Here is a 13,218-nt window from a genome sequence, read left to right as displayed (position 1 = left end):
AGATCCTTCAAATTTCTTGATCTCCACGTAACTGAAATATAAGAATAGAGATGTTTACTTAGATCTTCATCTGCTAGGAGGACTGACCAATGTTTTTTTTTTAAATATTGTGTATGTCAATCCACCTAGAGTTGAAAAAGGTAATGAATCTGACTGGTTGTAACGTCCCTGGTGAGGTTTTTGGCTCCCCACTAAGAAGTTGTCCCCTGGAAGAGTACTTCGCCCTTCTATATCCTGCTCGGATAACCTTGCTAGTCTTTGTAAGAATACTGGCCTGTTGCTCAAGTTTGCTGGTATCCGAGCAAATTCTTTACATGCGTAAGAATTGACGCGTTGGGATCACCTTACTGACCTGGGGGTGATGTGATGAAGATGCATGTAGCAACGTATTTGATGTGGTTGGTTTGTCGTCAAAAAAACAGTCTTTTTCGATGAGCACACCAAGAAAATCTGTCTGTTTTCTGTATTTCCAGGTAAGACTGATGCTCAGTTGATTATCATTAAGTTTTTGTAAAAAGGTATTTAACGATGCCTCAGAGCCCTGCCAGATAAAAAGGATGTCGATATAGCGAGACAATTAGATCACAGCATGTTATCAATATTCTGGACTATCTCATGTTCCCATAGCCCCATGAACAAATTAGCATATGAAGGTGCACAAGTCTGCATAGCTGTGCCCTGGAGCTGCAGAAAAAAACGTTTCTTATAAACAGACTTACGTCTGAAAGATGAGGCTAAGGCCTAACTCAGATGTCAGTTTTTCTTTTATGAAATGGTGAAGATCTGAGGCTGTGGGTTGTAATTATCATTTAGGCAGGTTAACAATGTAACTATTTTTATTCCTTATGTCCATGGTCTTACAGCAATTCCAGGAAGATGGTCACAATGCAATGTCCCCAGTCCATAAGATCCCAACCCAGGATTAGTAATTCCACTGCCCCCCGTAACAACCAATACCCACTGTCTCCCAACTTTTGGTTGGCCCACAGCTGTTGTATCTCTCGCTGGTATAGTCTGCAGTCACAGCCCATGCTCCTCTAGATGACAAATCCCACAACTAGCATGTGTATCCAACTCCAGCCAGCAACAACCCACCCTATCAGAACTTGAACCCAGCAGCTCTTGTGCTCCAGGCAGCAGCTCTTCCCTCTGAGCTACTCAGCTTGCTGGACAGTTCCTGGCTAACCTAGATTCTAGTACCTGTGTTGTTCCTGAGTGGCTACACCCTATGTTGTTCCTGATTGGCTGCATCTTGTGAATTCCTGATTGAACACCGTATTTAAACCTGGTCTGGCACCTCCTTCATTGCAAGATTATTGAGCTTCCAGCCTCTTGTCAAGCTCTCGCTTCACCTACTGCCTCATACAAGATTATACTGCTATTCCTGTGTACCAATTCCTGGCTTTTCCTGTCTACGCAACCTGCTAAATCCTTCAAGACTATACTGCTTTTACCCCAAAAACCTGGGAACTTTTCCTTGAGACCAAATGATCATCTCTTGAGAGACCAGTCTTGTATCAATGAAATTGAAGAAGCTATAACCACGGTTGTCGAGGTACATAAAAATGATAATACTGCAGCCACCGTAAAATGGGAAACTTTGAAATGCATATTAAGAGGCATTTGTATAGCTCATGGGTCTAGGATCAAAATGGAAAATTCTATAGTTTTTAAATCACTCATGTCATCTCTGTCCTCATTAGAGACGTTAAACAAAAGTAGTCCTTCGAATATTACTAAAGCTGAAATCTCAAAGACGAAAAAACAAAACCTCCAAATTCTAGACCGTAAATCATTATGTATTCAAGACAAAATCCGTAAAGGTTTCTTTGAATATGGGAATAAATGCTGCAAATGGTTGTCCCGGGCACTACATTCTTGAATAATTTCCTCACATAACATGTCTATTAATTCCCTGTCTGAGGGTCTAGTTCATGCCCCATTGGATTTTATTGAAGAGTTCAGACTTTATTATTCTTCCCTTTATAATATATATAAAGACATCAGATGATAAACACAAAAAGATCGCGGAATACTTGGACCTATATACACCCCCTTCTCTAGAAGACTCACAATCACAAGAACTAGAATCAGAATTTAAAAAGGAGGAGATCTTGGAGGTGATTAATAACTTAAAATTAGGCAAAAGCCCTGGACCAGACGGTTTTTACCCCAGATTTTACAAACTCTTTAAATAACAAGTATCCCCAATATTGTTGCAATCATTTAACTCCATTGCCCAGGGTAAGACATTCCTTTCTCAGTCTCTATTAGCACATATAACAATGATACCTAAATCGGGTAAAGATCATTCCCATTGCAACAATTTCTGTTCTATTTTTCTAATTAAAATAGATCTAAAGATATATTCTAATATGTTAGCTTTGAGACTTCAACCACGGATTCCAAATATCCATAAATACCAGGTGGGATTTGTACTGGGAAGAGAAGCAAGGGATAATACAATTAAAACAATCTCAATCGTTGATGAGGCAAAATCTCGAAATGTTGAGTACTGTTTGTTGTCTATAGATACTGAAAAAGCATTTGACAGAGTGGGATGCGATTTTTTTTTTTAAAGGCAACCTTGCAGAAGATTGGGTTGGGAGAAAAAATGTTGTTACGAATCATGGCTGTATATACCTCCCCTACAGCTCAGATCAGGGTCAATAGAGGTGTTTCTAAACCCTTCTCAATATCTAACGGCACTCGGTAGGGATGCCCACTCTCTCCTCTTTTATACATATTAGTAATGGAATCACTGGCAAACGCCAACAGAGCAAACCCATCTATATCTGGGATCCAGATAGGTGAGGAGACTTAGAAGATGTCAATCTATGCTGATGACTTATTGTTATATATTACCTCCCCGAGAATATCTATTCTTGTCATTCTTTCAGAGGTTAAACGTTTCTCTTCACTCTCTAATTTTAAAGTAAACCTCTCCAAATCTGAAATCCTCAACCTGAACTTCCCGGAGGCCGAGGCCCTACACCTTAGTTCGACCTTTCCTTTCAAGTGGAATGAAATAGCCATTAAATATTTGGGCATGTATGTCCCGTCAGACACCTCTCAGATTTACTCTCTTCATTTTCTCCCTCTTTTGAGAAAAGTCGAGGAGGACTTGAAGAGATGGTCTAGACTTTCAGTTTCATGGTTTGGATGAATTAACGTATTAAAAATGAATATCCTACCAAGAATCTTGTACCTATTCCTGACTATCCCCTATAATCTCCCTAGATACTTTTTTCAGAAACTTAAATCTATCTCCACTAAATTTATATGGGTAACATCTAAACCCTGGCTCTCTTTCAGTTGTAATGCAATCTAAGAGAGGAAGGGGGGGAGGTATGGAGGTCCCGGATTTTGCAGCCTATCGTAAGGCATCTGTACTTAGCTGTATCCTTCACATTATCATAAATCCGAATGATAATATTTGGTCCTCACTACAGGAACAATTAAATTATTGTGCACTGACTAGGTTGCTATCGGGAGATCGAACCTTTCGAGCTGGGACATCGTTTGTGTCCCCGTTATATACCTCTTTGCTAACTTTTAAATACAAAAATTAGTCAAAACCGGGACCAATGTTCCCTCTAATACGTTCCCCACACATACATAACAAATTTAGACATCTGAATTTGTCAGATGAGCCAATTCCTCAAATGCGACATATAGTTTCTATGGATGGGTTGAGGCCTTTGGAAAGCCTACTCTCACCCGGGCCCAATATGGGCCAGGCTTGGATGGAGTACCGCCACATTCATGGTCTTTTCAGTTCAAACCCTAGTTGGGAGAGTTGGTTGAGACCCCTAATGGAATTTGAAGAAATTTGCACTAAATCAGTGGTCCTGGATCATTGTATCTCTTTGTTATACGGACTTCTGAAGAGGGAAGAGAGCTCGGCTTCTTCGCATTCGTTTCAACTTGCCTGGGAACGAGAGCTTGGAAATTCTCTTTCTCCTTCAGACTGGAGTAACGTTTTTTTCTCTCACTCATAAACTATCCTTGTCTTGTCACATACAGGAGACAAATTATAAAATCGTCTCCAGATGGTACAGGACCCCAGATAAAATCCATCACAAGTACCCAATTCTTCCTAATAAATGCTGGAGATGTGAGTCTGCCATTGGCAACAAGACTCATATCTGGTGGAAATGTCCCCAAATCGTTAAGATCTGGGCTGCAATATTTGATCTTTTTAATAAGTTATTCGGTACTAATATACAAAACACCCCTGAGGGTGGGGCTTTGCTCTCCCTCATGCCTTTGCTCTCCCAAATACCTGTGTGAATTGCTTTGAGTTGCTGAATTATGAACTGCTGAGTGCTTTTCTACCTGTTTAATTTTATTGGTCTTTTTAAAACCTATTTTCTCTCTACAGTTTTACAGTCTTTTATTTTACTACCTGTGGGTTTAAGGGTTAACTACATTACTCTTAAATCCTGAGGTGTAGCTATACTCACAAGGGGTTAATTAAGGGTGAGGGGTCATAATTAAGGGTTTATAAGTGGCAGCTAGTTGGGGCTTCCAGTCCTTTGGAAGTGCATTGAGCTGTAGGTTGGATTGCTGCTAAAGGGGAAAAAAAACAAAACAAAAAAACTCTTTAAATCGTCTTCCTTAGCGAGTGTGAATGAGCAGAGTGTGACTGGAGTGTAAGTGCAAACAGAAGTAAGTGTGTGACTTGTGATTCAGTGACTTTATATTCAGGGAGTTTGAAAGGGAGGAATTTGGACTGAATTGCTGTCTGTATTTTATTAATTCTTTACATTTCTTTTTACTTAACATTTCTGTCTAGTGCAATCCCCATTAGGAAATGAGTTCCATTATTGACAATGCTATCCAGTGTACATCTTGCCACATGTATGCAATCCTTGAACAGCCGGTCTGGGGTGCATACTGCTGTGCGAGATGTGTGCATGTTGTGCGTTTGGAAGCCCAGGTACTGGATCTAAATGAGCAGCTGGCAACACTAAGATCCATAGACAATATGATAAGGAGTCTCCTGCTCACTGAGCAGCTGCTCACTGGGGTAGATGTGGGGGAGGGTGATAGTATGGAGCTGCAGGACAGTGTGGCAGCTAGCTGGGTGACAGAAGGGGGAGTAGCGGGAAGAGTGCCAGGGAGGCTAGTCCTGATCTGGCACACCCCAATAAGTTTGCAAAGTTGGCAGATGAGGGGGTGTCAGTACAGGGGTAGCACTGCTGCAGCAAGGCATTTCCTCTGAAAGCCGGAGGAGTGTCAGCTTCAGCAAGGGGAGAAATAGAGCAGGGCAGGCCAAGCAGGTGCTGGTAGTAGGGGACTCAATTATTAGGGGAACAATTAGGGCAATCTGTCACAAAGACAGGGATCGTTGAACAGTGTGCTGCCTACCTGTCGCTCGAGTACGGCACATCGCTGATCGGGTTGACAGATTACTGGGAGGGGCTGGTGAGGACCCAGCGGTCATGGTGCACATTGGCACAAATGACAAAGATTGAAGTAGGTGTAAGGTTCTTAAAGATGATTTCAGGGAATTAGGCTGCAAGCTGAAAGTAAGGACCTCCAAGGTAGTATTCTCTGAAATACTGCCTGTACCACGTGCCACGCCAGAGAGGCAATGGGAGATTAGGGAGATAAATAAGTGGCTCAGGAATTGGTGTAGGAAGGAGGGGTTTGGGTTCATGGAGAACTGGGCCGACTTCTCAGTTGGCTACAGGTTCTATGCTAGGGACGGGCTGCACCTTAATGGGGAGGGTGCAGCTGTGCTGGGGGAGAAAATGGCTAGAAGGTTGAAGGAGTGTTTAAACTAGGGATTGGGGGGAGGGTATTCATTTTATAGGTGGGGAAGATAGTGCAGATAGTGACCTGGGCACAAATAAAGCAGTTGGGGGTGGGGTTAGAACAGTCAATATAGTAGTATAGTAATAAGAAAGAATAGAGGTACAGAGAGATACATAAAATGCATGTACATTAATGCCAGAAGCCTCACCAACAAAATGGAGGAATTAGAATTAATTTTGTTGGAAAATAATTATGACATGGTGGGGATATATGAGACATGGCTGGACGAGAGCTATGACTGGGCAGTTCATTTACAGGGCTATAGTCTGTTCAGAAATGACTGTACAAACAAGCGAGGGGTGGGTGTGTGTGTTTATATCTAAAATCATCCTTAAGACCCATCTTGCGTGAGAATATATGTGAATCTAATGAAAATGTAGAGTCCCTGTGGGTGGAGATAAGGGGAGGGGGAAAAAATAATAAATTACTGATAGGGGTTTGTTATAAGTCTCCAAAAATAATGGAAGCAGCGGAGAATATCCTCATAAAGCAAATAGATGAAGCAGCGACTCAAGGAGAAGTCATTATTATGGGGGGACATCAACTACCCTGAAATACATTGAGGAACAGAAACCTGTAGTTCCAGCAAAGTTAATAGGTTTTTCACAACTATGAGAGACAATTAGCTTTCCCAACTGGTTCAGGTCCCAACAAGAAGGGGGGCACTGCTGGACCTAACATTAACCAACAGGCCAGACCGCATATCAAATATACGAGTTTGGGGTCACTTGGGTAATAGTGATCACAAAATAATAAGCTTTCATGTATCCTTTAATAAGATGTGTAGTAGAGGGGTTACAAGGACACTAAACTTCAGGAAGGCAAATTTCCAGTGGTTGAGAGAGGATCTTAGTGCAATAAACTGGGACGATATCCTGAGACATAAAACTGCACAAAGCAAATTGGAGACATTTATTAGCATCCTGAATAGGACCTGTGCACAATATATACCCTATGGGAATAAACATGCTAGAAGTAGGAGGAAACCACTATGGCTAAATAGAGCTGTAAGGGGCACAATAAGTGACAAAAAGAAAGCATTTAGAGAACTAACGCAAGTAAGTAGTGTTGAGGCATTAAATAAATACAGAAAATTAAATAAATTCTGTAAAAACCCAATCAAGGCAGCAAAGATTGAGACAGAGAGACTCATTGCCAGAGAAAGTAAAAATAATCCCAAAATATTCTTTAACTACATAAATAGTAAGAAACTAAAAAATGATAGTGTTGGCCCCCTTAAAAATAGTCTGGGTGAAATGGTGGATGAGGAAAAAGTCAATATACTAAATTATTTTTTTTCAACAGTATTTACACAAGAAAATCGCATGACAGAAAACATGATCAGTGATAACAAAAATTCTCCATTAAATGTCACTTGCTTAACCCAGCAGGAAGTACAGCGGGGTCTAAAAATCACTAAAGTCAACAAATCCCCGAGCCCAGATGGGATACACCCTTGAGTACTGCAGGAATTAAGTAAAGTCATAGATAGACCATTATTTTTAATCTTTAAAGATTCCATAATAACAGGGTCTATACCACAGGACTAGCGTATAGCAAATGTGGTGCCAATATTCAAAAAAGGGACAAAGACGGAACTTGGAAATTATAGGCCAGTAAGCTTAACCTCTACTGTGGGTAAAATCCTGGAGGGTTTCCTAAGAGATGCTATACTAGAGTATCCGAAGAAGAATAACCTCATGACCCAATATCAACATGAGTTTACGAGGGACCATTCATCTCAAACTAATGTGATCAGCTATTATGAAGATGTAAGTTCCGGACTGGACTAAGGAAATGCAGTGGATGTTGTGTATATGGACTTTTCAAAAGCTTTTGATACGGTTCCACACAAAAGGTTGATACATAAAATGAGAACAATGGGGATAGGGGAAAATATATGTAAGTGGTTTAAGAACTGGCTCAGTGATAGGAAACAAAGGGTAGTTATTAATGGAACACACTCAGACTGGGTCTCAGTTAACAATGGGGTACAACAGGGGTCAGTATTGGGCCCGCTTCATTTTAACATATTTATTGATGACCTTGTAGGGGGCATATAGAGTAGTATTTCAATATTTGCAAATGACACTAAACTCTGCAGGGTAATCAATACAGAGGAGGACAATTTTATATTACAGGAGGATCTATGTAAACTAGAAGCTTGGGCTAATAAATGGCAAATGAGCTTTAATGGGGATAAATGTAAGGTAATGCACTTGGGCAGAGGAAATAAAATATATACTTATATGCTTAATTGTAAAACACTGGGCAAAACTGTCACTGAAAAAGACCTGGGTGTATTGCTGGATGACAAGCTCACGTTTGGTGGCCAGTGTCAGGCAGCTGCTGCAAAGGCAATTAAAATAATGGGATACATTAAAAAAGGCATAGAGGAGAACATAATTTTACCTCTATACAAGTCACTAGTGCGACCACACTTAGAATACTGTGTACAGTTCTGGTCTCCGGTGTATAAGAAAGACATAGCTGAACTAGAGCGGGTGCAGAGAAGAGTGACCAAGGTTATTAGAGGACTGGGGGGTCTGCAATACCAAGACAGGTTATTACACTTGGGGTTATTTAGTTTGGAAAATCGAAGGCTTAGGGGTGATCTTATTACTATGTACAAATATATAAGGGGACAGTACAAAGACCTTTCTACTGATGTTTTTACTCTGAGGCCTGAGACGGGGACAAGGGGGCATCTTCTACATCTGGAGGAAAGAAGGTTTAATCATAATCACAGATGCGGATTCTTTACTGTAAGAGCAGTGAGACTATGGAACTCTCTGCCACATGATGTTGTAATGAGTGATTCACTATTAAAATTTAAGGGCATGGATGCCTTTCTTGAAAAGAATAATATTACAGGTTATATATACTAGATTCCTTGATAGGGCGTTGATCCAGGGAACTAGTCTGATTGTCGTATGGAGTCGGGAAGGAATTTTTTTCCCCAATGTGGAGCTTAGTGTTTGCCACATGGTTTTTTTTTTACTTCCTCTGGATCAACATGTTAGGCTATGGGTTGAACTAGATGGACTTAGTCTTCCTTCAACTTTAAAAACTATGTTACTATGTTACTATGTCTATCTCCAGTGTTAAAAAAGGGAAATTTAGACAATTTTTAACAACAACCAGGCAAATCATTCCCAGACACTGGAGATTAACAACTATTCCTTATAAAGTAGAGTGGGTAGAAGCCTTGGATAATCTGATACGCATGGAGGAACTGGTGATTATTGACAATTGGCTTAATAGAAGTTCGTATGAATACATGAGAGCGTGGCTTCCATGGACATCATTCAGGGACTCTGATGAATTTAAAACCTGGATTTCCTCTCCTTTTTGATAGGGAGAAATAGGCAAGTTGATTGGGAATCTTGTAGGACTGTTGTTGAAGACATAATGCTTCAGTATTCCTCCCTCATCTTTTATCCTCTTGTTTACCAAGATTTCTTTTCCCTCCCTCCCCCCTCTTTTATTTACTTTTGTTTGGTGTCTGTCTATTAATATTTTTTTTTTCTTGCTATTTTATTAATATTGAATATTAGAATAACGTTTCATTTACTAGTCAGTCAATCAAAGAAACGATTGGGTGTATATCTGTAGGATATACTTGGGTTTTGATGTTTAAATGAATATATGTCAAACAATGTGCCAATTTCATCAATGCATTATTTCTTTGTTTATTCCTGTATTAATGGACTGTTTTTCTTGTGTTTAATAAAAAATATTGAGCCATTGTTAACGGGAGGAGAGAAAAAGAAGAATGCTCAGGATCCCTGGACCTCTCGCACCCAAAACGAGAATCATACCCCTAGAAAAACAAGCCAGCGATGAGGGAAAAGGCCACGAGGTGCCTTGCTCACTGCCACAATTTGGCACAGGATGCAGCAAGAGCAAGATCTGACACCAGTGTCAGAAAAGGCAGGAGGAGTAGAGACAGAAACAGAAGGGAACCAAGTCGTGAAAAAGGGGAGCCCGCCAAAGACCTCTGGCACCTTACGGGAGAAGCAGAGCCATAGCAGTGCATGAGCTAAGAAAGAGAACATATAGAACATCCGCAGAGAAGTCCATGAGAGACGATGGAGAATTTGACCAAAAATGTGTTTTTGAAGCGGAAGAGCTGGGGAAAAAAGGAGATACGCGTGGGCTCAAAATCTGCACCCTGTGCATGCAGCAACCAATCTAGGGCCAGCCGAGGAGAGGGGGAGGGAAGTGGCAGGGCAAGCAAGAGGAAATATACAGCCTTCCCAGAAGTCAGTTCCAAGAAGATTCAATTCAACAGATTGGCAGCCATTGAGAGAAGCATGGCAGACAGAATATCTGCACCAAAGGTTTCCATAAGCAAGGGCTTGTCAGGGATTTGAACCCAGGACCTCTCACACCGAAAGCTAGTATCATACCCCTAGACCAACGAGCCAGCGACGGAGGAAGGGGCCACGAGGCGCCTTGCTCACTCACACAATTTGGCACAGGATGCAGCAAGCGCAAGATCTGACAGCAGTGTCAGAAAAGGCAGGAGGAGTAGAGAGCAGCCGAGTGACAGAAACAGAAGAGGAACCAAGCCGTGAAAATGGGGAGCCCGCCAAAAACCTCTGGCACCTTACGAGAGAAGCAGAGCCATAGCAGTGCATGAGCTAAGAAAGAACTTCCTCGGAAGGTTCACAGAGTTCCACTTGCAAAAGGCTCCCAGGTGGCGTAAAGATAACCCTCGTTGAAAAGCAACGCCTCGTACATGACGCGGAGCCAAGTGCCCTTGAGTAAGACTGTTGCAAAAGCATACTGGCACGCGTGGGGAGAGAGAGAGCTATGCTAAGCACGCACGAGGCAGGGCTCATCCGGGATTTGAACCCAGGACCTCTTGCACCTGAAGTGAGAATCATACGCCTTGATCAACGAGCCAACATTTTGACCAAGCCGTGCACTGGTGTCGATATTCTCACATTTGAAGGCTTGGTCAGCTGCAAAAGATGGTGTGCTTTAGTTAAAGGGAGGAGAGAAAAAGAAGAGTGCTCAGGCTCTCCCTCAGACCGAGAGAGCAGGGCTCGTCTGGGATTTGAAACCGAGACCTGCCTGGCACCTCCAGAGAAAAGCTTGGTTGTCGCATGGAACATCCGCAGAGAAGTCCATGAGAGACGATGGAGAATTTGACCAAAAATGTGTTTTTGAAGCGGAAGAGCTGGGGAAAAAAGGAGATACGTGTGTGCTCAAAATCTGCACCCTGTGCATGCAGCAACAAATCTAGGGCCAGCCGAGGAGAGGGGGAGGGCAGTGGGAGGGCAAGCAAGAGGAAACATACCGCCTTCCCAGCAGTCAGTTCCAAGAAAAATCATTTCAACAGATTGGCGGCCATTGAGAGGAGCACGGCAAGCAGCAGATCTGCAGCAAAGGTTTCTGTAAGCAAGGGCTCGTCCGGGAAATAAGGAGATACGCGTGGGCTCAAAATCTGCACCCTGTGCATGCAGCAACCAATCTAGGGCCAGCCGAGAAGAGGGGGAGGGCAAGCAAGAGGGAACATACCGCCTTCCCAGCAGTCAGTTCCAAGAAAAATCAATTCAACAGATTAGTGACCATTGAGAGAAGCATGGCAGGCAGCAGATCTTCTGCAAAGGTTTCCGTAAGAAAGAGCTCTTCAGAGATTTGAACTCGGGACCTCTCGCACCCAAAGCAAGAATCATACCCCTAGACCAACGAGCCAGTGACGGAGAAAGAGGCCACGAGGCGCCTTGCTCACTCTCACAATTTGGCACAGAATGCAGCAAGCGCAAGATCTGACAGCAGTGTCAGAAAAGGCAGGAGGAGTAGAGAGCAACCGAGTGACAGAAACAGAAGAGGAACCAAGCCGTGAAAATGGGGAGCCCGCCAAAAACCTCTGGCACCTTACGAGAGAAGCAGAGCCATAGCAGTGCATGAGCTAAGAAAGAACTTCCTCGGAAGGCTCACAGAGTTCCACTTGCAAAAGGCTCCCAGGTGGCGTAAAGATAACCCTCGTTGAGAAGCACCGCCTCGTACATGACGCGGAGCCAAGCGCCCTTGAGTAAGACTGTTGCAAAAGCATACTGGCACGCGTGGGGAGAGAGAGAGCTATGCTAAGCACGCATGAGGCAGGGCTCATCCGGGATTTGAACCCAGGACCTCTCGCACCCGAAGTGAGAATCATAACCCTAGACCAACGATCCAACGTTGTGACCAAGCCGTGCGCTGGTGTCGATACTCTCACATTTGTCGGCTTGGTCAGCTGCAGAGGACGGTGTGCTTTAGTTAAAGGGAGGCGAGAAAAAGAAGAGCGCTCAGGCTTGCCCTCAGACAGAGAGAGCAGGGCTTGTCCGGGATTTGAACCTAGGACCTCTCGCACCCTAAGCGAGAATCATACCCCTAGACCAACAAGCCAACGACGGAACTGCTCCGTTCCAATTTTCCTGGCATAAACACCTGTGTCGCTTGAAGCGCCTGCCTGGCACCTCCAGAGAAAAGCTTGGCTCTCGCATGGAACATCCGCAGAGAAGTCCATGAGAGACGATGGAGAATTTGACCAAAAATGTGTTTTTGAAGCGGAAGAGCTGGGGAAAAAAGGAGATACGCGTGGGCTCAAAATCTGCACCCTGTGCATGCAACAACCAATCTAAGGCCAGCCGAGGAGATGGGGAGGGCAGTAGGAGGGCAAGCAAGAGGGAACATACGGCCTTCCCAGTAGTGAGTTCCAAGAAAAATCAATTCAACAGATTGGCAGCCATTGAGAGAAGCACGTTAGGCAGCAGATCGGCAGCAAAGGTTTCCGTAAGCAAGGGCTCGTCTGGGATTTTAACCAGGGACCTCTCGCACCCAAAGCAAGAATCATACCCCTAGACCTACGAGCCAGTGACGGAGAAAGGGGCCACGAGGCGCCTTGCTCACTCTCACAATTTGGCACAGGATGCAGCAAGCGCAAGATCTGACAGCAGTGTCAGAAAAGGCAGGAGGAGTAGAGAGCAGCCGAGTGACAGAAACAGAAGAGGAACCAAGCCGTGAAAATGGGGAGCCCGCCAAAGACCTCTGGCACCTTACGGGAGAAGCAGAGCCATAGCAGTGCATGAGCTAAGAAAGAGCTTACTCGGAAGGCTCACAGAGTTCCACTTGCAAAAGGCTCCGAGGTGGCGTAAAGATAACCCTCGTTGAGAAGCACCGCCGCGTGCATGACGCAGAGCCAAGCGCCCTTGAGTAAGACCGTTGCAAAAGCATACTGGCACAGATGGGGAGAGAGAGAGCTATGCCAAGCACGCACCAGGCAGGGCTCGTCCGGGATTTGAACCCAGGACCTCTCGCACCCGAAGCGAGAATCATACCCCTAGACCAACGAGCCAACGTTTTGACCAAGCCGTGCACTGGCGTCGATACTCTCACATTTGT

At 43.6% G+C, this 13,218-nt stretch overlaps 2 non-coding genes across 2 annotated transcripts; both read right to left on the bottom strand.

Moving 5' to 3' along the window:
* Positions 1–12,150: 12,150 nt before the first annotated feature.
* TRNAP-AGG (transfer RNA proline (anticodon AGG)) lies at positions 12,151–12,222 on the bottom strand. Its single transcript has one exon. It is a non-coding gene; the product is annotated as a tRNA-Pro (tRNA).
* Positions 12,223–13,099: 877 nt separating this feature from the next.
* Positions 13,100–13,171, bottom strand: TRNAP-CGG (transfer RNA proline (anticodon CGG)). The gene has a single exon. It is a non-coding gene; the product is annotated as a tRNA-Pro (tRNA).
* Positions 13,172–13,218: the final 47 nt, after the last annotated feature.

Source organism: Phyllobates terribilis, unplaced genomic scaffold, assembly GCF_046119375.1.
Source record: "Phyllobates terribilis strain yellow unplaced genomic scaffold, ASM4611937v1 Scaffold_5__5_contigs__length_657084704, whole genome shotgun sequence".
NCBI classification, from domain to species: Eukaryota; Metazoa; Chordata; class Amphibia; order Anura; family Dendrobatidae; genus Phyllobates; species Phyllobates terribilis.
The sequence above is the reverse complement of the archived record's forward strand: the minus strand, read 5'-3'. Positions and strand labels throughout refer to the sequence as shown.